Source organism: Camelus bactrianus, chromosome 8 (genome assembly GCF_048773025.1).
Source record: "Camelus bactrianus isolate YW-2024 breed Bactrian camel chromosome 8, ASM4877302v1, whole genome shotgun sequence".
Lineage (NCBI taxonomy): Eukaryota > Metazoa > Chordata > Mammalia > Artiodactyla > Camelidae > Camelus > Camelus bactrianus.
This window is the reverse complement of record NC_133546.1, coordinates 92306718-92331912: the sequence shown is the minus strand read 5'-3', so window position 1 is coordinate 92331912 and position 25195 is coordinate 92306718. Positions and strand designations below refer to the sequence as shown.

Genomic DNA, 25195 nt, shown 5'->3' with positions numbered 1-25195 from the left:
GATGGTGATACTGAGCTCTTGCTACGTGCTGGGTGTGATGCCAGACACTTTCCCCACAGCGATCACAAACTGTGGGCATGATTACCCCCACTTTAGAGGCAGAATAAATAGCATCCCTGGGAGTCAGGCCCTGGCTGACCTGACTCCAAAGGGCACCATTTGCTCTCCACATTTACACTTCAAGCTGCTGTGTGGGGGGCCAGGAGCAGGTGTGCAGGGGCTGTGCTGTAACGTAGGGCACCTTCCTGAAGTGGCAGTTTTCCCTGAAGGGTTGGTGAAAAGGTTTTGGATTTTTTTCTAATGAGTATTAAACAGTTCATTCAAAGATTTTAAAGTTAAAAAAAGGTACACAAATACAGATTACATTATACCAAGACAAGATTACATTATACATTATAACAAGACAGTAGTCTACATGACAAAAATCAAAATAAAAAAATTAAAAAGTAAATATACAGGTACTAAACACGCATAATACCCGATACCCACTTCAGGCTGCATACACACAAAATGCCCTGACTACATACATGCTTATGCAAAAGAAATTTTTCTTAGAACACAATTCCAACCATTCTGACTGTCAACTGCCTTAGTCCCCTGGCGACTAATTTGAGAAAACTTCTATGTAATATAAAAATAATTGGCAATGGCACATAAAGACTACAAAAAACAATACAATTAAAAACATATTTGTAATGCAATTCTGTTTAAAATACTGAAGTAAATTAAAATACACAGAAAATGTTATTAGTTAAAAAAAGATTTAAAAACAAAAAGCCACTCTGAATAATGGTTAAAACCTCATCACAGAAAAATGCCCATCAGTTGTAACATTATGGACAGAAAATTGATTTTTTTTTTGAGAAGATATCTAACTTGAAAATGTCATTCATTCAAAATTTATTTAAAGTTGTAGATAAGATAGTAACTCGCTGTCTCCCCCTTTGCAAAACGTTTTTATCATGAACACTCTAGTGTGTAGCTAAGGACAAAATAAAAAAAAAACTCAGGCAGAGTTTCTCAAAATGAGGCCCAGGTGGGTCAGGTCCCGGTGCCCCTGTAAAACCTCCAACAAAGCAAAGGTTATTTTCTATTCTGCAACTTGTTATTTTTATAGGAGTGCAGAAGTGTCAATATCCTTAAAGGTCAGAGCACTGAGAATAGGCTCTCTGGTACATTTCAGGCTAAAGGCAACATTGTTTTACACAAAGTGCAGAGCTGGCAAGACTAAGCCTAGAAAACAGGGCACAGGTTTAAAGGAAAAGAAACAGATCTAATGGAGTCAGATTTGTTCTTCTCTACTACAGTGCCTTTTGGTGAGAGGTAAGAGGATGTTTCTGGGCAGGTCCTCATCTGCCCAGGCTGGGGTTCAGGCAGGAGCCCTGCCAGGTTCACCATGACTGTGGACCTGCTCTCCCGCAGAGAAAGTAATAATTACTGGTGATTAAAATTACCTCTTAAAGTACCTTCAATTGCCTGTAAAGTATACCAAGGTTGGGGGGTATGAAACGTCTCATTGGCTGGTCAATGGTCAGTCTCCCTGTATGCAAAGGACCAGTGTCATGGCAGGCTCCAAGGTGGCCTGGCCAGCACAGCTGCCTGCTTTGCTCTCCAGCCTTGGCTTCCTAATGTGGACACTTTCAAAGCTCCAGTCCCTCTTCCTCTGCCCTGGCGCTAATGGACAGGGTCCCTGTAACCACTGGGCTGAGCCCAGGCCATGCACACATCCCACCCGCCTGCTTGTCCATGCCGCAAGCTCAGCTGCACCCCCCCCACTGGTCCGCAAGCCCAGCGCCTCCACCCTAGGGGGCCCGATCACCATCAGGGATATCAACAACGGATGGCCCACAGGCCAGTGGCGGGCAGCCCTGAACGACCCTGACCCGCTGGCTCAGACGAGGCACAGAGCAGAGTGCAGGAATTGGAACCGCCTCCAGCCCGACCCGCCGCAGCCTGTAGCCTTGGACACTAGCTGTGTGGCCAGACACTAGGCCAGATCCCCTGCTCCTGGCAGTCGCCATGGAGACCGGAGCCCAGACTTTCCCGCCCCAACCACGGGGTGATGGGTGAGGGGGTCAGATGGGGGTAGTGGTGCACTTGGAGTGAGGGGGGACAGGCTGAGCAGTGAGGGGCCGCTCCGAGTGGAACTGACCCGGCTGAGGGCTGAGGCGGACCATTTCGGGATGTTGCGGTGGGGGTCCTGTGGTGAGGCAAGAGGGGTGAGCAGTGTGAGGGCGGGGACCTCGGTGTGAGGAGGAGCCCCATTTTGGAGGTCCTGTCAGAGACCGGGCCTGGCTGGGGCTACAGGGACAGCAACGGGGTGGGAAGGGGAGTCGAGCATTGGGAGAGGGGCTGGGGGTGTTGCCTGGCCCGCGCCGGCGGTGGTGCTGGTTGGGTGCCAGGACCAGTCAGTGGCGGGATGGAGACCTTGCAGGGCGGTCGTGGGGTGGGCCCGCCCCGCCGCCCCGCCGCCCCGCCGCCCCGCCGCCCCGCCGCCCCCAGTCGCCGGGCCCCGCACAGCAGGAGCCCCAGCCCGAGCGTCCGCGCTGCGGGCGGGAGGAGGAGGGACGCAGACGCCGGAACCCTCCCAGAGCGTGTGGAAGCTGGGCGGGAACCAGGTGCTCCTGGACCAGGTCCCCGAGGAGGAACGCGGCCTGGGGTCTGCGCCGCCGCTTGCCGTCGCCTCTGCTGCCGTCGCCGGGCAGGTAAGGGGGCGCAGGTCGGGGAGCCGGCGGGTGAGGCCCGGGCCGCGCAGCTCCTTAGGGCCCTGAGGCGGGTGCCGGGCGCCGCCCTGGTTGGCGGTGCCCCTCCCCCACATTGGTAGTCCCTGAACTCCGTGTCTTCCCTGCCGGGTATACCCGGGTTTGAGAAAGCGGGTGCAGCTCCAGGAGATGGGAGGGCGCTGGACGGCCAGGGAGCAGCTCCGACCGGCCTTCAGGCCATGGCCTGCTCTTGGGAGGCGGATGAGTGTGGTCACGGGGCCGCAGGTGGCGCCGCGGTGGGATGGGGGCTGCCCCGTGCAAGCCGTCTGGCGGTCAGCCTGCCCCTGGGAGGCAGACGCGGTGCCGTCAGGGTGCGGAGCCCGCGGCATCAGAGGCGGCGGCGGGGAGAGGGGTCTGCCTCTGTGATCCTGTGGGTTTGCTCCCATCTCCCCTGCGTCCTGTCCTGGGTGCGGCCTCTGTTGCCCCAGGTTCGCGGGACGCAGGTGACAGGTCAGTCTGCTCCTGGAAGGCGGGCGCGGTGCGGCCAGTGTGCGGGGGCAGCGGCAGCGACAGCGGGAAAGGGGAGCAAATCCCCGCGCCCGCTCAGGGCAGCCCCAATCCCGCCATCGCTTCCGCAGCCCCCTGACGGCACAGCGCCCGCCTTCCAGGAGCCGGATGACCTGTCACCTGAGTCCCGAGAACCTGGAGTAGCACAGGACGAGCCTAGGGCAGGCTGCGGGGGAGGTAGAAGCAAATCCACAGGCTCTCATAGGCAGATCCCTAAACCCGCCGCTGCCGCCGCCTCTGACCCCATGGCGCACGCCTCCCGGGAGCAGGCTGACCTGTCACCTGCGTCCCATGAACCTGGGGCAGCAGAGGCCGACCCCAGGCCCTGCCGCGGGGATGACGGGGAGAAATTGATCAGTTCACTAGGGGCAGCTCCCCTCTTCTGGCCGCTGCCCCAGGTTCGCAGGACACTTGTTTCCAGGTCAGTGGGCTCCCGGGAGACAGGCGCAGCGTGTTCGGGGGGGCGGCTGCGGGGAGGGGTGCTGCCCCAGGGGGAGAAGGTGGACTTGCTCCCATCTTCCCCCAGGCCTATCCTGGGAGCAGCCTCCGCCTCTGCCTCGCAGGACCCACGTCTTCATGGCAGTCTGCTCCTGGGAGGAGGGCGCAGTGCGGTCAGGGGGCAGCGTCAGCGGCAGACAGGGACTTTAGGAGGACTGGGCTCTAGGGTAACAGCTCTCCTTTCTGATCTTGTTTCCGTCAGTTGGTGGCTGTAGCCGCTTTTCCTTTAGAGGTTATGACCAGATACTGAACATAGATTTCTATGCTATACAGAAGCCACTATATTTAAAATCTATTTTTACGTACAGTGGCTAGCATTTGTAAATCTCAAACTCCCAAATTTATCCTTTCTCACCCCCTTTCCCTGGTAACCATAAGATTGTTTACGAAGTCTGCAAGTATATTTCTATTTTGTAGATGAGTTCATAGTGTCTTTTTTTTAGATTGCACAAATGAGTGATATCATATGAAATTTTTCTTCCTGTTTCTGGCTCACTTCACTTAGTATAACAATCTCTAAGTCAAACCATGTTGCTGCAAATGGCATTATTGTATCCTTTTTTATGGCAGAGTAGTATTCCATTGTATAAATATACAACCTCTTCTTTATCCAGTCATCTGTTGATGGACATTTAGGCTGTTTTCATGTCTTGGCTATTGTAGATAGTGCTGCTATGAATATTGGGATGCAGGTGTCATTTTGAAGTAGGGTTCCTTCTGGATATATGCCCAGGAGTGGGATTACTGGGTCATACGGTAAGTCTATTCCTAGTCTTTTGAGGAATGTCCATACTGTTTTCCACAGTGGCTGCACCCACCTGCATTCCCACCAGCAGTGTAGGAGGGTTCCCTTTTCTCCACAGCCTCTCCAGCATTGGTCATTTGTGAACTTTTGAATGATGGCCTTTCTGACTGGCGTGAGGTGATATCTCATTGTAGTTTTGATTTGCATTTTTCTGATAATTAGTGATATTGGGCATTTTTTCATGTGCCTATTGGCCACTTGTATGTCTTCATTGGAGAATTGCTTAAGTCTTCTGCCCATTTTTGGATTGGTTTGTTTGTTTTTTCTTACTATGTCATATATGTGCTGTTTTGATCGTAGCTCTGTAGTATTGTCTGAAGTCTGGGAGTTATTCCTCCAGCTTCGTTCTTTTTCTCCAGTAATTCTTCTGTAATTCTGGGTCTTTTGTGATTCCATATACATTTTAGGATGATTTATTGTAGTTTTGTGAAAAATTACCACTTCTTTCTACTTATGCCCCTTCTTGAGGGTCTTTTCAGGGAGTAGGATTTCTTAAAAGCTTACCCACTAACTCTGAGCACTGAAAGAGCCAGTCTCTTTCAAATTGAAACTGTCAGATAATTAAGCTACAAAAATTAAGCATTTTGAGAGCTGTGCTGATTCTTTGTGGTAATAGTGCCTGGCTGGGAGGATGAGACTCAGGTAAAGAACACAGAATAGCAACAGTGAGCCCTTTCTCTGCACACCTGTGGCTCCCTGACAGCTGCAGACTGTCTTAGGGAAGAGAACAGCTGCGAAAATTTTGATTGTCTCTTTAATTACATTGAATGCAAATAGTAAGATGGAGCCCTCGTTGTGCCCCAATTTTTTCTATCGGCAGGAAAAGTGAAGCATGTTATGCATGGTAAAACATGATAAAAGCTTCATGTAACTAACTGAATAAAACAAGTTAAAACCAAGCCTAAATGTAGATGCCAGACCTTTAAAAGTAATCATAGTACAGTAATAATCTGTTGTTGGGAATCCTCTTTGGGATTATCTGGGGCTTTTCCCACACCGATTTTAGAAATGTAGAAAGAAAACCGATGCAGTAAATTGCTCCAGGTCACAGCTAAGATGAGAACCCAGTTCTTTGCTTTCTAATCCTGCACTTTCTCTTGTACTGTTTGTTATGTGTCAGAATTTGTTCACGCGGTTTATTTGAATATTTTCTAGTGGTTTGCTAATAAAAGTTTGACAACTGGTTCGTTCTGATATGGATGTTGGGTGATACGTTCATTTTTGTAAGTGAATGAGATGAAAGTGCACCTGTGAAAGCATGTCCCAAGTTCCCTCATTCATCAGTCACGGGACTTCTTTGCTGAATCGTGTAACAGCTTTTGAATATTGGAAAAAAAATTCCTTAATTTTTTTTGTGCTATTTAAAAGTAATGACTCCGACATGCACACTTTTGAGTTTGATTGTCTTACTATCCCTGTTAATTTCTTAACCAGGAATAGGGACACTTTTTCTATAAAGGGCCAGAGAGTAAATATTTTAGGCTTTATGGGCCAAATATGGTCTCTGTCACATGTTCTTTATTTGTTTTACAACCCTTTAAAAATGTCACAAGCCCTGATTTACAGCATTTGCCAGTTTCCATGGCATTAGGACTCCCACCACAGCTGATCGCGATCTACCGCTGCGCCATCACAGTGCGCGTGGAGTGGGGAAGAGATGCGCACCACCTCTTACGCGGTGCTTCCAGCACAGATACGGCACAGTCACGGACCTTGAGAGCGCGCACAGTCAAATGCAGGACAATAAAGAGGGAGGACTGGCTTCAGGTATTAATTATCTTTCTTATTAACTTAATTTATTTGTGTAAGTTTATATAATTCGATCTTTATCAATGCCTGCATTTGACAGCTGGCGTACAAAGTCCCTGAAAAGGCAGCAGTGGGCTGCAGGCAGCTGGTTAAGACGGCCTCAGCAGCGGCGTGGGGATAGGCTTCCAGCAGGCGGGCTCACCGCAGCCTTGCTCCCCTCGACGGTACATTACAGTACTCAGAGTGGATTAAGTTAGGGTTCTGAAGTGTAAAGTTGGGAGGTTTTATTTCTTTTATGTCTTTAAAATTTTTTTCACTTGAAAGTAATCAAATTATCTATGTTTGAAAAATAGTTTGTTAAATGTTTTCCTGGGTTCTGAGAAGGGTTGTGTTACTCTGGATCTTGAACTTAAATACAGGAGAGAGCTTTCTCATGCTACTCTAAGGACAATGTAGTGATTCTATTATATTTTGAGGTTGATTTAAAAATATTGATGTCTCAATCTCAAAATCTTGGTCACCTTTTAAATGCAGCTACTTGGTGTGATAAAGATTAATTATAAGAATCCCAATATTTTTGTTCATTTTTTTATTGTGGTCAAATATATATATCATAAAATTTGTCATTTGAAGCATTTTTAGTGTACAGTTCTCATGAAATATATTCTCATTGTTGTTCAGCCATCACCACCTCCATCTCCAGAACATTATCTTCCCAAACTGAAACTGTACCCATTAAGCTGTAACTCCCCAGTTACCCACTTCCCAACCCCCTGGTAACTATCACGTAACTTTCTGTCTCTGTGAATTTGACTACTTTGTGTGCCTCATATAAGTGGAATCGTACAGCATTTGTGCTTTAGTGACTCATTTATTTCACTTAGCATAATGGTTTTAAGATATATCAATGTGTAGCGTATGTCAGAATTTCATTCCCTTTTAAGTATGAATAATACCCCATGATGTTTCTATACCTTATCTGGTTTATCCATTTAACCACTGGTGCACATTGCGGTTGTTTGGCCCTTTGGCGGTTGTGCATATGCTGTAGTAGGAGAAACCCCATGTTTAGGTAGAAAAATTAACATGTGAACATGGACACTACCTGTAGGCCACAGATTTTGAAGAATCATAAGCCGTAAAAGCATTAGACAAAAATTTGCTTCTTGAAAGAATATGTATGGACATTTTTAGCTTAGTGGGGAGGGTCAATTAGATGTTCTAATAAGGCTTTGTTTGCAAACACTGGCATTCCCTCCATGTTGGAAAAATAGAACTGTTGTATCTTTTTACCAGACTTAAATACAATATGATCACTTTATAATGGCGGTCTAACAATCCCTTGTGTACGTGAAAGACACGCTGAAAAATCAGCAAGTTATAAGACCAAAAAAAGATACGGTTTGTGTGGCTAAATGGATTCTTAAAGAGCTAGTAAATAAAAGTAGATTGCAAGTATTCTTACTGGTTTATTTTAAATATTAGGGTCCTTTTAGAACTGCTGCAGGCTGGAGGCATAGTTCAGTTTGAAGAGAGTCGGCTCATCCGGATGGTAGAAAAAGCAGAGTTGTAAGTTGTTTTGAAGCCATGTGTTAATCCCCAGAGAACTATTAAATTACATTTCTCTAACTTGAAGCCCAGTTTATTGATGCCTTGTCATTTTTTAATTAAGAAAAGCTATGCGTATAACAGCAATAACCTGAAAGCTTTTGCCTTTTGAGTCTAGAAGTTAGTAAGATTTACAGAAATTAACAGCAAGTAAATTTGAAGTGCTTGTGCATTTGTTTTAGTATGAAAATGGGATAATAGTTTTATGAATTACTAGTTTTTTTACTTAGAATTTCTATAGTATTTGATAGATTTTTGATATATAATAAACAATGCAGAATTGAACATAGTCAATAAGATGCAGTATGTTAGCCCTACTACTTATCTAGTTTGCTGACTTTCGTTTGACATGTTTAATTCTGGATGGGGAAACTGCATATAATTGATTAATTGACATCTAATTTATTACCTATTTTTATGTGACACATTGTTGCTTTAACGTCTACGTTGTACCCAGCTTTGAAGTCCCCTGCGTACATAGTACTCGGCAGCACCCCACACCTGTCTAGTTTAGAGGAATGGCGGGTGCTCACCTCCCTTAGATACTGTAACTACATTTAACAGTAGAAACCACTTCTGTACTCATTTTTCCTTAATACTAACCTCTTTGTCTGGACATATATCTTATAAGCTAATAACCACCTGTCTGCTTGGTACGCTGAAGTTTTTCCTTTTATGATCTAGCTATCAAATCTGTGAATTTATGAACAAGGACACCAATATGACAAAATTATTGATTGCTACCTATGTGATCCACTAGGAGAGGGGCATTCATAAGAGCTTTAACCTTTGTTCTTACTCGGTTTCCTCCCCTCCCTTTACCAAATAGAAATAAGTACTCAGTAGGTATAACTTCAGTAGGAATATTTGGACGTGTGTTTACTGAGCCAAGGTTCTCTTCGTTTATTCAACAGACTTTTATTGCATGCCTGCCATTAACCAAGTATATATTGATAAGTAAAACAGACATATAGTTCCTTCCTGCAGTTTTAGAACTTAATAGTTTAGTGATGGAGACTGACAATAAGAAAATCAAATATATAATTGTAAATTATGATGAGTGCTAGAGAAACTGGGTGCAACTTTAGAGGACAGTTGGGTAACTGACTTATACAGAGCGGCCAAGGAAGGAATCTCAGATAAAATGACATATAAACTGAGTCTTGGAATTTGATAAGAAGCCAGTCAAGGAAAGAGTAATGGAAAAAATGTTCCAGTATAGGGAACAGTCTGTGGAAATTCCTGAGGTGAGAAATTTTTTTCACATGTTCAAGGAACTGAATAGAGAGATCGTATAAATGAAGCAAAGGTCAATATAAGTTGAACATAACAGACAAAAGTAAGAGGGATTTGAGATGAAGTTGGGAATGTGAACAGGGACCATCAAAGACAAAAGTTTGATATTCGTTCATGAGATTAATGAAATTGAGACTAAAATGAATTGGCATAGATTTACTTCTAAAAAATTTATAGCAAACATCCATATATGCACCACCTCAACTCCTCTTAACATTTTACCATATTTGCTTTATCACCAACTGTCCATCTACCCATTCCTCCATCAGCCCATCAATCTGTCCTTTTTAATGCATATCAAATTTGCAGATGCCATTACATTTCACCCTAAACATTTCATGGACATATCATCAGCTAGAGTCAATCATATTTTACAGTTTTTTAAAGAAAATTTCCCACACAATTAAATGCCCAAATCTTAAGAGAGCATATCCTAAGGTTTGGAATGGAAACAGATGTGTAACAGAAACTGATATTAAGCATGAAATAGTAACATCATCCCCAAAAGTTCTCCCAAACACCTGCCAATTGATCCCCACTCCCACTGAGATGCAAGCACTGTCTGTTTTTCCACTGTGGGTCAGTTTTGCCTCTTCTAGAAGTTATATACATGGAATCTTACAGTATGTGCTCTTCTGTGTCTAACTTCTTTCACTCAGTGTAATTATTTTGAGATTCAGCCAAGTGGTCGTGTATATCTGTAGTTCAATTTTTTTTTTTTTACTTCTGCCTGACATCTCGTGTGAATGAGCCATAGTGTGGTTATTCATTCAGCAGTGAATAAATACTTGGGCTACCTCATAACCAGCTTTTAAATAGAATTGGGCAAGCTAATTCTAAAATATTAATGGGAGGAATAATTATAACCATAGCCAAGCAGAAATCTCTGAGAAGGGGGACTTGCCCTACCAGATATGAAAGCGCATTATATAGTTATAATAATTAAAAGAGTGGGTTTTGAAACAGAAAAGGCAAATCAGAAGGATAGAATTTGAAAGTCCGGAAGGAGACTGATGTATGTAAGATAAATGTGTTTAAATAAAAGGGCATTTTAACAGCCCTCAAAATGGATAGATACAAATTTGAAAACAAAAGAAAAAATAAATATAACATGGAAGAGAATTTCCTAAGAAAAGTGTAAAAGCAAGAAGTCATAAGTGGAAAAATTAATTAATTTAACCAGAGAAAATGTAAAACCATCTGCACAATTATAAAACATAAAAATAAAGAATATAAGGTAAATTGACAGAAAAAGCATAATGTCCTTAGATATTTTTTAAACTCTTACAAATCAGTAACAGTAAGATAACTCCCAGAAAAGTCAGCAAATGAAATGAACAAGGTCACAGAAAAGAAGAAGAGAAATACAAAAGAAAGGAAGCATTGTCGTAAATGTTCAGTCCCACTCATCAACAAAACATTGCAAATAATAGGCCACCAATTGACAAAGTGTTTCACATTGAAAATAGACATTCTTGGCAAAAATTTGAGGCACTCTCACACATTGTTTGCTGGAGAATAAATCAATAAATCCAGCATGACAAAAGGGCATCTCCACTGACCTGCAGTCCCACGCCTGTTATCTAGTGTTGTGTATCTGCAAAAATACTGAGACACTAACACTGTGATATTACAAAATTGAAAATAACTAAAATGTTCTCAAGAGGAAAAAAGGTTAAATTAAACATAGTTTTTCAATACGATAGAATATTATTTAGCTCCCTAAAACCCTAAGGGAGAGGGTGCAGACTAACATAGAAAACCATCTCCAAAGTATACTTTAAAAAAGAGAGTCATAAATAGTATGTATTAGATGATTCAAAACTGATGGGAAAAGATGGTCTGAGTATGTTTATCAGTGCAGAGGGGAAGACCTTGAAGACTGCGTTTTCAAGAGCTGGGCTTTCACTCTATTTCCTTTTCTACTGCTTGGATCTTTACGCTGGGAACGTGCTACTTGTCTGACAAAATGTGTGTGCGTGTGCGTTTTAAAAGGGAAACTCAGTTTAGGAATGTTCATCTTTCCTGTGACTCTTGAATCCTAATAATTACAAATTATTTGTAACATTTATAAATAAAATCTTGGCCCCTTTAATTGCTTGAAAACTAGAAATGAAGGATGAGAAAGCAAAGGAATTATCAGCCTCCCCTGGCTTACAGTCACAAAGCACCCCCAACATGGTGGGCATAATTGGTAATTCATACCTGTGGCCCAACAGGACCCTGCAGAGGGGACACCAGGACCCTGCAGAGGGGACACCGTTACCTCCACTTGACAGAAGAGAAATCTGAGGCTTGGGGTGTCCCACCACTGCCCCAGGCCTCTCGGCCACAGAGCAAGGATTGGGTCCAAAACCTCTCCATATTTCCTCTGCACCCCTAAGATGACACGGCACAGGTAGGACCCCTGTGGAGGCACGGGCCTCCCAGAGGGACACACTAAAGACACTCTCACATCCCTGGTTGGCATGGCCCCATGTCCAAATGGAGTTGCAATCACAGGGGTGTTCAGCTGGCAAGGTTGCCCCTTGGTATTGTAAAGTCAAGTTCACCCTGGTATGTCACCAACATACCACCCACCATCTTCACATACACACACATATGCATATACATTTATTCCTAGAACCTTGGCTACTCTGGGCAACAAAAGCAACTATATTAATTAGTATTGACTGTGGACAAAATTTTCAAGAATAAGAATGCATCCTTACAATTTCTTATACTTCACATTCAGCACACGGTGCTACTGACACCCAATGTGCAGGCAGGTGACACAAGTATGTGATGACCCCTTGGCTGAACTAGACCAACTCTTCTCCCAGCCCTCTTACCCTGTCCTTCCATGCAGGGGTCTCTCCAATGCACCACTCCAGGTGTTTTAAAACATTAACAGTGTGTCTGGGCTGGACTCCTCCCCATCCCTCCCCACCTTTCTTTCCACTTAACAACTCTCTCCTCCTCCCATTACTTCGCCTTCACTCTCCACACAACAGGCTGAGTGCCTGTGCCCCATGCCCAGTGCTCAGTCTTTCTGCAAGTTCCCCGGGGCTGCGGGCACCTCCCTCCCTCTTCCCAGCCTCTCGCTTTCTCTACCCTTCCCTGAGCCACCCTCCACCCGCTACTCAGGGGAAATTATTTTCATGCTTCCACACTGATGACAGATGATAATTTCAAGTGGACCCTCTCGTGTAATGTACCTGAAACCTTCAAGAGCCAAAGCAGGAAATTCTGGTACCAACGGGTACCAATGAAACCCAGAAAAAGTAAATATTTCGGGGTAACTGAGCCTCTTGGTCACCAAATATCATCCATTCTCTCTTGTTATATCTTTAATTCCTGCTGTAGTATTGTAGAGTTAAAATAAAAGTGCATAAACAAAATATCATCATCAAACTCCTCCCACACCATGGCTCTGAGTCTCATGGCCTTAAATGCTTTAGAATTATACAGTGATTCACTTATCCCCCAAATCCATTTTTTTTAACTTTTTTTTATTGAGTTATAGTCATTTTACAATGTTGTGTCAAATTCCAGTGTAGAGCACAATTTTTCAGTTATACATGGACATACATATATTCATTGTCACATTTTTTTTTTTGCCGTGAGCTACCATAAGATCTTGTTTATATTTCCCTGTGCTATACAGCATAATCTTGTTTATCTATTCTACATATGCCTGTCAGTATGTACAAATTTTGAAATCCCATTCTGTCCCTTTCCACTCCCCTCCCCACTGGCAACCACAAGTTTGTATTCTATGTCTATGAGTCTGTTTCTGTTTTGTATTTATCTTCATTTTGGTTTTTTTTAGATTCCACATATGAACAATCTCATATGGTATTTTTCCTTCTCTTCCTGGCTTATTTCGCTTAGAATGACATTCTCCAGGGACATCCATGTTGTTGCAAATGGCATTATGTTGTCATTTTTATGGCTGAATAGTATTCCATTGTATAAATATACCACATCTTCTTTATCCAGTCATCTGCCAATGGACATTTAGGCTGTTTCTACGTCTGGGCTATTGTAAATATTGCTGCTATGAACATTGGGGTGCAGGTGTCTTTTTGAAGTAGGGTTCCTTTTGGACATATGCCCAGGAGTGGGATTCCTGGGTCATATGGTAAGTCTGTTCCTAGTCTTTTGAAGAATCTCCCTCCTGTTTCCCACAGTGGCTGCACCAAACTGCATTCCCACCAGCTGTGTAGGAGGGTTCCCTTTTCTCCACAGCGTCTCCAGCATTTATCATCTTTCTTACACACATCTCATTTTCATGAGGATTCTAGAATCTATTTTATTCATTGCTGTCTTCTATCAGCAGAAAATACATCCCAACTGGACCCATGAGGTCCTTACTAAGTTTATTTATTTTCATTTTTAAAATTTTTTAGGGGGGAGGTAATTAGGTATTTTATATTTATTTGTAATGAAGGTACTAGGGATTGAACCCACGACCTCATGCATGTTAAGCATGCACTCTACCCCTGAGCTATACACTCCCCAGTAAGTTTAAGTCTTATATCATTGTCTATTAGCTTGGGCATTCAGAGAACTTTCTTGGGTACCAATCAGGTGCCAAAGCATCATCCAAGATGAAGAGATGGGGAGAACAGGATTGCCACAGGTCCTCTTAGGAAGGGCAGAGGGCATTTGTTTGTAAGGGGACTGTTCTCAGCAGCTCCTGGGGTGGGGGTGGTGAGTGTGTAGAGGAACCAACAGTGAGAATGTGGAGCTTGAAGGTGGATGCAAGTCTCAAGCCGAGCAGAATTGTTCTGGATATCATAGGAGGAGGAACTGAGGGTGCCAGCAGAGGACCCTTCCTTTGCCTTCCCCTCAGAGAGCTAAATACATGCTGGACAAATAATCAAAGATCTTCTGGTACTAAGATGCCCTTGGGACAGCTCATAACTCAGGTCTGCTTTGCTGACACGTGCACACCAGTCCCTGCTGCTGTTAGCTCCCCTCCTTAATGGGTGAAACCACTGACTTTTCCTTCAGTGTGGTTTTCTATAAAGATCTACACGGGTGCCCGGGTCTGGTCTGGCCTTGTCCTGGGCAGTGATTCACACACTCGCGTTGAGCAAATGACTTCCCTTCCCTGCTTTTCACGGTGGATTCACAAGCACATGATTTCTGTCTGAATGTGTAGAAAACAGTTATCTCCTCCACTCATTGCCCTGGCTGCCAAGGCTCGCTCTGCAAGTCCAAAGCCCGGCTGCGTTTCTTCTTCAGTTACAACATGACTTAGAAGGCCGTCTATCTTAAATTGCTTTAGGGTAGAAGATGATGATAATCAACAATTTAATTTTTGTTTGACTTTGTTAACAGGGATTCATTTTTATAAACCCGTACTGGGAAGACAGAAGTAAAGACTAGGGAGGGCAGCAGAGTCATCACCTGTAATTTGGGTTTGACCCTGGACACATGCTTTCTTATTTCACGCACCCTCTTAACCCATTATCAGCCTCCTACATTTCCTGCCTCATTTGTTTTCGTGCTCTTAAAAAAATTTTTTTTTTCTTTACACTAATGTTTCTTTGAGGATTTTCGATTTCATGACATGCTTCTTGATATCAGAATCAACTTTCTCCCAACATACCCAATTATTCTGTGGTTTAGTATTGCATGAATTTATTGACCTCACCAAATTAGGGTCATTTCCAAGCTTGAGTTCTCTGGACAGAATTGTACACAGGCAGGCAGGCAGGCAGGCAGGCAGGCAGGCATGCAAGCACGCACACACACACTTCTCCAAACATCTCCAGCAGCAGACCCTTGGCCTCATAGATGCTATATCATTGTGCTGTTTGGGGCAGAGGTCAAGATCTCCACTCATTCCATTCAAGAACCCAGATAGAATACGGTGATCAATTTCTGAGCTGTCAAAATGGAAGCCACAGCCTTGTAAACATAGGTGCTCTTACAAGAAAAATTGAATATGAATGCGAAAATCTAAGGTATGTGGTAATTGCTGGCTGAGTGTCTTCCTCATGGCCCTGTCTCTATCGATGCTTTTATCCTACTGCTGAGTTTACTGAATGCTCCAGGACACATTTAATTGGCTATCTGCATGATTCTCCAATGATGACTGTCCTGGCTTGGCTTCCCCCAGGAAGCAGCTTCATGATCAAAATAAAGTATTGTTGGTGTTTCAAGCCACTAAGTCTGGAGTGTTTGTTATTCAGCTGTAGCCACTGGAACAGGTCTTTCTGTGAGGTCCAGGACATTTCTATCAGCTTCCTTCTTCCTGTTTATGTAGGCTATTTTTACTCAGTCCACTCTTATTAATTCCATGAGCCATCAGACTGTTTATGATCACAGAACCTAATAAAAGATGACCTATTTCATAGACCCAAGAGGCTCAAAAATTTGGCTCCCAAAAATCCCTGTCATAAAAAGTGTAACAAATCATGACATCAGATGACCGCTGATCTAGTGTATATTTTAAAATCAGTTCAAGTTGGAGTTGATTTATGGTATAAACATATGTTCTATTTGATTTATTAATAATTAATATATAAGGTAATATTTAATATGGAAACTTTCATGGGGCTTCTGGTAGCAAATAATACTAGCCCACGTTTCCTGGCAGGGAGCAAATGTAAACTATCTGGATTGAGTAGAACCAAGTACGGTGCCATATCACACAACTGCTGGTAGCTGATGTGCGTGTTGGCACAACAAAGAGACATGATAGTCTTTCTCAGAATGAATGAGTATCCCTTTGGTTTATCAGGACACTTTACAAATCATCAGTCCTTATGTGCAAAAAAAAGAAAGACATTGGATGGGATATAACATGATAGTCACTGTGATAAGAGGTGCAGGGATTTCAAAGAATCTTCTCCACTTATGGGAGTTGCTCTGGGTAATGTAAATAGCCATGGCATGACCATAAATCCATAAACGTGCTCATCGGTAAAATAAAGTGAGGGATCAGTTGTCATTATCTGCTTCCTTCCCACCTCTGCCTGTGGAAACACAGCACCAGAGGTCTTTTGGAACATTTCCAGCAACTCGCCAGCCTGATGGGTGACCGGATACTCAGGTGGCTGGCAGGGGATTATTCCACTAGTTGTTGCAGTCAAGGATGCCTCTTTGGGTTTGTTGCACAAAGCCCTTGTGGATATGTCCACACTCCCTATTACCACCCTGATTCTGTGTGTGTTTATAGAATGGAAAATCTCATGTGTCTGAGCTACTACTCAAGTTATTTCATATTTTAACCACATTACCAAATTCCCAAAACCTGAGTATACTCCTACTACTGAAAAGAGAATTTTTCTCAGGGGACTCCACAGTAGACTGTATTTTCCAAATGTGACTCCAAAAATATTCTCCAGTTCTCAAGTTCTCCTCAAAGGAATGGTCAGACCAGCCTTCAGACTGCTTAGCCCAGTAGAATATAGCAGAAAGGTCCTTAGCTGGCCTGGCGGCTTCTGCTTCCTGCTCCCTGGAAGCCACCCACCATGGAAGAAATAGGGCTATCCTGAGACCGCCATGCTCTGAGGAGTCCAAACTCCACCGAGAGGCCCTGAGGGTTGAGCTGTCACATGGAGGGGGAGCAGGGACACTTAGGTGGCAAAGAGCAGTACTAAGTCACTAGATGTGGAAGGAAGAAGCATCTTGCAAATGAGTCTTCCAGCCCCAGCCAGGTGGAGTAGAGGTGAACCATCCCAGTCAAAACCACTCCAAATTTCAGACCCATCATGAGTTTAAGCCATTAAGTTTTTTTTAACTGAAGTATAGTCAGTTACAGTGTGTCCATTTCTGGTGTACAGCACAGTGTCCCAGTCATGCACATACATATGTGTATTTGTTTTCATATTCTTTTTCATTAAAGGTTATTACAAGATACTTAAAATAGTTCCCTGTGCTATACAGAAGAGATTTGGTTTTTATCTATTTTTATCTATTATGGTTATCATTGGCAAATCTCAAACTCCCAAACTTATCCTTTCCCACCTTCTTTCCCCCAGTAACCATAAGATCATTTACCATGTCTGTGAGTCTGTTTCTATGTTGTAGATGAGTTTGTTGGCATCTTCTATTTTTTTTTTTTAGATTCCACATATGAGCGATACCTCTTTCTCTTTCTAGCTTACTTCATTTAGAATAACGATATTCATGTTGCTGCTAATGGTACTGTTTTATTCTTTTTTATGACTGAGTAGTATTCCATTGTATAAATATACTACATCTTCTTTATCCAGTCACCTATCAATGGACATTTAGATTGCTTCCATGTCTTGTAAGTCATTAAGTTTTGAGGTTGCTTGTTATACAACAATAAACAAGTGAAACAACCCCTGGTGTTTTGCCCAGTCCCAACTTTTCTGCCAATTTATACCATCTATGTTCCATTCAGTTCAAGGTGGCAGTGTTTCTGCTGCTATAACTTAGTTTTTGAGACACTTGTAGGCCTTGAGCATATTTTCACTGAGTTTCACTTAAGATATATCCACCAATGTTTTCCAAATAATTCCTTCTCTAACTTTGGCCTCTGCTGAGAGGGCTGAGGAAAAATGTTCTTAAGTTTCCCCAGGCCCTCTTGACCTTATCAGTCAAACCAGATCTTAATCTCTTAGAAGAGTCATTTATGTGGCTAAAAACTTCTGTACTTTTAAGAACTTTCAGGATTTCAGCAGAGTGGTAGTCACATAATCAGCCTTTTCTCCATGCCATGGTTTGGGCATCCATTTCTGTCTTTTAGGATCATCCGTTATCTGCAGAGGCTGAGTTTTCCAAACCATCAAGTCTTCTTCCTTCAATTCACCTCTCTTCTATCACATTTTACTCTAAGCAGTAATAAGACACCAAGCAACACCTCCAACCCTTTGCTTGGAAATCTCCTTAACTGTGTCTTCAAGTTCATTGCTTGTGAGTTCTGTTTTCCATTAACTGCAGGGCTCAATGTCACTGAACTTCCTGCTATGTTATAACAAGTGTGTGCCTTCCTCCAGACTCCAACTTCCTCACTTCCTTCCTTGCCCTCAGCAGTAATATCCTTTAAGACCAGGTTTCTACCAATAATCTGTTCACAGTGACTCAGGCTTTTTCTGTGATGCTCCTGTGTCTTTACTGGAAGAATCTCTAACACCCATATTTCAGCCAGACAAACTGGAGGGGTCCCTTCTAACGCATCAAGCTGAGACAGTGAATCCAGAATCTCATCTTAAAGAGGCTGTATCAATACATTCAGGCTCAGCCAGCCTGATATTCCTTCCACCTTGATACCACCCCCTTAAGATCCACTCCTACACATATTCCCAAGGATTCTGTAGATACAAAGTAGGGAAGTCACCAGTTTTCCAGAAGCAGACCACACCTCTCTGTGGGTAAACTTTGCACCTCACCCATTAGGGCCTGCTGGGACTTGAGTTCAGTTATAGGTCCAGAAGCAGAGAGTGGCGATGGGGGTGGGTCCTGAGGACAATCAGCACTATCTTCAGGCCCTGTCCAGAGGAAGGCCCACTGCAAGTCTTCAGGCAGAGGGGAACTAACCTCTTCAGCGGGGAGAAGGGCTCCTTCTACCATTGTGCCAGGGCTCCCCACGACCACGCCCAGTTCACCTCCCAGGACTAGACATGTCAGCTGTGCCCAGTGCTGTGACTGCCTCAGAGGGATGGGAATCAAAACCAACCAAGGAAAAAGGCACATGGAGAAAGTCTGGAGGAAACCACGCACAGGCCTCTGAGAGCCCCCTCCCCGTGAAGTCACACAGGATGCACTCAACTCCTCCACCGACGAACCGTGAGGACATATGGGAATGCTGTATCCCAGGGAATCGGAGGCTCAGTGCCCAGGGCTTTTTACTGGGGGCTTCCCATCAAACCACCTTCTGTCTAGCACATAACAAAACGTCAGAGTCCCAGAAGGAAAACAGGTCTTACATAAATCCCATTGTTTGCACAAACAGGCTAGGAACATGGAGAGACTTTCATCATTTAAGGAACGAGGGGATCCCTTCCAAAGTCCAAGTTCCCTTGGAGTCAACTGAGGGTCAGCCTTGCAAGCAGACCTTTCTATGTTTAACTCTTTCCTACACAACTTTCCAAGAAGATATGGTGGCCTTTAGGGACTTGAGGCCCCCAGTTTAATTGCCTCTGTTCATACGTCCCTGTTCCAATTTTCCTGATTCCACTCCTTCCCAATCAGTGCAGTGCGGTAATTCAGCCCTCACAGAGTAAGACTCTGGGTTGGCTTGGTTGTCATGATAACTGAGGGCTGCCTCTGGCATTTGGTAGGAAGAGAATAGGGATGCTGAACACCCCACAAAGTAACTAACTTCTCCTGCTCTCACATGAAGTTTGAATGCCCACTCAGATGTTCACACAGATGGAAAAATCCATTTATAATTATCTGAACCTTTCATCTAAATCTTTATACGTAAATACAAGGGATATTATTACACAGGATGAAAACACTGACATTTCCAAGAATGTATCTATGGTGTAAATTAAGAGGAGATTTTTCTCTATTTTGTCTGGAACTTTGCCAGGCATGGTTCATTGTTTTAGAAAATCGCATTCCTAATGACAAAACCACGTGTGGTGTTTGAGTCCCAGGAGCAGCACCTGCATCGTGAGTTTGCATCTGTGGGCGGGGCATCTAGAGTGGTTCCGTGAGAAAGGGGTGGTTATTTCAAAGTGCCAATTATAGAGACAAAAATTTTCAGCTGAATATTGGCTTTCTTCTCTCAAATCCAGCCTTGTTCACTGTAAGTGGGTACAAAGATCTCTGTCACCTCCTTGTCTTGGAGTGAGGTCGCCCCGTGTCTTTGGCCATGATGCATGTTGTTAAGGAGTGAATTTGTTCACATGCTTCAGTTTTCCATTTCTATGCAACAAACCATCCTAAAAAATAGTACCTTTTCAAACAACAAAAACTGTTTATCGTTGATCACAGTTCTGCAAGTGGACTGGAATGAGCAGTGTGGCTTTTCCAGCCTGCAGAGTGCTGTTGACTGTAGATGCTGGAGGCCTGACCGAGCTGGGGCACCTCAGGTGGTGCATGGAGCAGCAGTGACTGGTCAGCGGGTAGCTTAGCTTTATGTGGGCAGGAGGGCCTTGTTACCCTCCACATACCCTGGTGCCTGGGCATCTCCCAGAGCTGTGGGTGGACTTGAAGACACAATGTCCTAAGCCTGGAATAGCCCAGCCTTGGCAGACCCAGAACACCAAGCACTCAATGGCTCAGAGAAATCTCAGGCCCAGCCCAGATTCCAGGGGAAGGGAAATGGGCTCTAAGGGGGTGGCCAATAATTTATGGCCACCCATCACAGTACCCAACAGATAAATTGGAGAATAAGACCACCTCATAAAAACAAAACCAAAGAAAAAAAAAAAGCCACTTTCCATGAGGTGGGTTAGCTCTGTGCAGCTATACACCAAGAGGTGTAGGTGATGGGTGCCCTCTACCCAGCTCAAAGCCGTTGCCTTCTGAGAGCTAACACCTCAAGCCCCATCACCCGTGGGCCACACCTGTCAAGTATGTGTGATGCCGGTCCCCGAGCATCAGAATTTCATGATAGAAGTATCCATGACAGAAACTCAAACACGAGAAAGCATTTTGGCTATACAAACCCAAGTATGAATGATAAAGGACAGCCTTGAATATTGAGGAGAAGCTTGAAGTAATAAAATATTTGGTAAGACACGGAGATACGTGTTATTGCAAGAGAATCACACCCACAGGAATCCACGTTGTACAGCAAGAGGAAAACGGCACTGAGAGCAAAAATAAAATACAATAAGATAAAGTGAGATAAGGAACACAAAATAATGATACTATGGTAATCAGCTCCACTAAGTGTGACCAGAAATCACTTGCAGTGAATGGAAGGGGACAACTCTAATGCTGAGTGCAATAGAATTTTGGCTTTGAGCCAGTGAGAAGACACAGAATGAGGATGAGCCATGGCCACCCACCCTAGAACGGTGGCATTTCATCCTGTGAATGACATGGCCCTTCCAAAGCCCCTTTCTCCAAAAGCCACACCCACCCACCAAACCTCACGTGCTTGTCAAGGTAAATGGCAAACTGTTTTGTATTCCTTTATTTATGAAGAATTTAAGATGCTTCACACTGCAGCACTATGTCAGTAAGGTTCCTCACTTATTGTGTAATGAGTTAATTATAAGGTCACACAGATGTTGAATATTCTATTGCAACCATTACTTTCCCCATAAGCAGTTACTACACACAAAATTCCATCACATAGTGAATTTTACGAGCACATATTCTGCTTTGCAGAAGAAACAATCTTAGATTGAAACTCGTGGTATTTTATTAGGAATTATTTTCTTTTTACTTCTCCATACTGTTACTGTTGAACCCAAGCTTGTGTGCCCGATGCACAGTGAGGCCAAACAAACTGACACATCAGAGCTTGGAGCAGAGGAAGTTTTATTGCAGGGCCATGCAAGGAGAATGGGGTGGCTCATGCTTTAAAGACTTGAACTCCCTGATGGTTTTAGGGGAAGTTTTATAGGCAAAATTTGGGGAGAGGTCTGCAGGCTGCGTGAGCTTCCTCTGATTGGTTGGTGGGGAGGTAATAGGGTGGTGGTCCAGGAATCTCAATCATCAGCCTTCTGGTTACAGCCAGTCTAGGGTCCAAGTGCTTATGCTCAGCATGAGGTTCCTGTCCTCTACCTGGGTGGGGCCGTATTTCCCACAGAAGAACTCAGAGACCTGCATCAGGTTGTTATGAGATCTCTTACCCCTTGAGGAGGAAGTAGGACCTTGCCCCGTCGCTGCACTACTGTTTCTTGGCTGCCTTTTCTGTGTTTCTGCATCCCCTCGCTCCTCCAGTTAGTAACTGTTTGAATCTGCCATTCGGAATCCAAGGAAACTCTAGGAGGCTTAAACTTTTTCCTGAAAACAAGAAATGGGGGACATGGAAGGACGTTTGTACCCGGGAGGGCCCCACAAGGTTCTGCTGGGTTTCACTGTGGCTAGATACTTAAGTATATCCATGTGAAGATGCATACTTATACACGTACAGCACATATCTACACAAGATGTGTTATGTGTGAATTTCATCATAGGACAGTGAAGGGGTATAAAAAGATATGTTTATAAAAGGGGAAACTGGGAATAGGGCTGGGCATGCACTCCATGATCTCAGAGATTTACCACCAATGCAGCTCATTCCCTGGGCTGGGGTCCAGAGGCCCCTATGTTAGTTGTCTGTTGGCGCCTAAGAAACACTGAGAAATGTCATGGTTTACAGCAACAGTCATTCGTTACCTTTCCTGGTCCTGTAGGTCACAAATTGGACAGAGAGCAGCAGGGTGGTTGGTCTCTGCCCCATGGCATCTGGACTCTGTAGGGGATGTGAAGTGGGGCAGGACCACCTCAAGGCCATCCTTCATAAATCTGGCAGTTTGTGCTGGCTGTTGGCTCCTGGCTGGAATGCCTACATGTGACCTCTCCATATGGCTTGGATTCCTCCTGGCAAGGTGGCTGCTATCCAAGGACAAGCACCCCAGAGAAGCTCAGAAGAAGCCATACTACTTTTATGGCCCAGCCAAGAAAGTCCTACAGCGCCAATTTGCGTGCATCTCTTGGTCGAGGCACATACAAGTGTCCCCCTGGGTTTAAGGGGCGGTATTCCACCTCAGCTCCCGGGGGAGGAAGTCAGCACTGCATTGTCAGGGGAGCTTGTAGGATGGCATAGACAATGGTGTGATCATCTTTACCAGATGCAGTCTGCCCAGCCCCCAAACAAGGGCTTTGGGTAAACCCACCACCAGAGAGGTACATGCGAACTAAGAAAGGGAAGGGGGAGGAGGAGTGAGGAGGAGGAAGAGGGAGGGATGAAAGGAATGCTGTAAAAGCATGCACAAAACTAAAGCAGTAGTCAAGCTGAATCTTCCTAGAACATCATAATGAACTGAAATCTCTCAGACTCTGTGATAAACATTCCATGTTTATTTGGATCATGTTTTGAAAGAAAACAGTTTCAGGATTTCCTTAAAAAATGACATCACGTGTAGTGTCTTACCAGCGGATTTTGTGCAGAACTGAACTGTCCTTTACCAATTTAGTTCCAGAGTGTTTTTTTAAAAGTCACATTTACCTTCATATCTGTTGGAGGGAGTATAAAGAAAAGCAGTTCATTTAGTTGTAATTCTTGCTGTGTATGTGGCATGTGTGCACGTGCAATGGCTGTTGGTGTCTGTTAGGTATGTGTGAGTGGGGCACGTGTGTGTCGTGTATGTGTACAAAACAAAACAAATGAAAGAAGTAATATTTCAGGTGTTCAGTTGCTTATTATTTGTGTGACTTGTTACCTTACTGGATATGGACTGGTGGGCCAGGAGTAGCTAAGCCAGTTGCTTCCCATCCAGTGACCCCTCCCTCTATAAAATGGGGGTGGGAACACTGACCCCCTCATCCCATGCCCCTGTGGCATCCTTCCTCCCCTTGGGAATCCAAGCTCCACGCGTGGAGTTTCATAGAAAACCGTAGTGTACAGCACGCTCTTCCCATCGTGCCTGATGGAGTGGCGTGGCCGAGGCGGGTCAGCGTGGAGGGTGACCGCAGCGCTTTTCCTGCAACAAAAACCAAGGAAACACTAGACTTTGGAGTTTGCCCTGCCCACAGTAGGCACCCAGTAAATGTTTGTGAATAAGTGAATCCGGAAAGCTCTACACCCCAGTTTCTTTTCACCTTCCCTGAGCAGCAGGAGGCAGGGCTGGAGCCATTCCAACCAACCAGTCTGAACAATTTGCATTTTCTACACAGGGCAGTTACCATCCATGCCAGAGTAGCACAAGGAAGCCAAACAAACGTGTTTTCAGATTCTCTGAACTGAACGAAAACCTCATCCTCAAAAGAGTTCAGTTCCTGTTCACAACCATGAGTTTGCATAACGTTACCTGGATTGAGACAGTGTCTCTGGAAAACCAGCTGGATAATTACATCTTAAAAGCCAAGTACAAGATGTGACATTTTACACACAGTGCGCCAAACAAAGCGAGATGTTTAATGTTTATTCTGCCCTACTGGCCCTCTGGCCTTCTGTTTGAAAGCACCTTATGAAAATTAAAAATTCAAACAGCCAGAAAGCCCTCGCAGAGACCACGAGAGAAATGACGGTGGACTGTTTAGGAACAGTTGTTCTCATACTGCCCGTCTGCGGCTTCCTCCACTTTCAGGGCTTCCCGGGTCCCCTCCCTGTTCCTTGGGGAAAGGCTTTCACTTTGTAGCTCTGCTTGTGACGTGCAGGGAAATCACAGGGAAGGTGGCTGCCATCGCGCTGCCCTTGTGTGTCAGTTACCTTCCGACCACGACAGGCATTTGGAGTCTTACTCTCACTTTTTTCTCTCTCTTGAAAGCCGTGTCTGGTCAGAGGCCCGGATGTGTCCCAGGTGGGCAAGAGTCTCTTCCAGAATCTCTTTTCTGGAATATGCTAAATACAGATTTCATTTCCAAGTCAGCACAGAGTACATTACTATTATGTTTTTCAAAGTGGAAGCACTGGAATTTGGTTTAGAGATTCTGTGCTGATGAACTAGGGTCAACCTGCCATTCCTATTTCCAGGAACTAGTCTTTTTTTTTTTCTTATTCTAGTGATGACCTTTGAGGAATTTGTTCATTTCTCCCCTAAAGCTGTGAAGGAAAGTTGGAGATTGAATGGGAATATAGGATGAAAGAGAAAGAAAGGGAAGAAAAACAAAGAAACTTAAACTCTTGAGCTTTATATTTTTTGCACAATTATTGAATAAATGTGTCCCCAAGATTCTGAAGTCTCTCCGTCCATCACCAAATGATTGAGCAAGGTAGGGCTTGGGGAACAGGGCATCTGTCCTCTGACTCAAATTGGAGAGCACAGCTTGGCTGCACTGGAGATTCTGCAGAGCATCAGGAGACTGTGCCTTGGTTCTGGGGTGCAGCCCAAACCTAGCCATGCACCAGGGTAATGTGAAAACAAACTGAGGTCATCTTCACAAAGGGTATAAC

At 44.2% G+C, this 25195-nt stretch overlaps 1 long non-coding RNA gene across 1 annotated transcript; it reads left to right on the top strand.

Annotated features, from left to right (window-relative positions):
* Positions 1 to 5786: 5786 nt before the first annotated feature.
* Positions 5787 to 7956, top strand: LOC141578508 (uncharacterized). Its single transcript, XR_012508889.1, has 2 exons — positions 5787 to 6339; positions 6422 to 7956. It is a non-coding gene; the product is annotated as an uncharacterized LOC141578508 (long non-coding RNA).
* The last annotated feature ends 17239 nt before the right edge of the window (positions 7957 to 25195 follow it).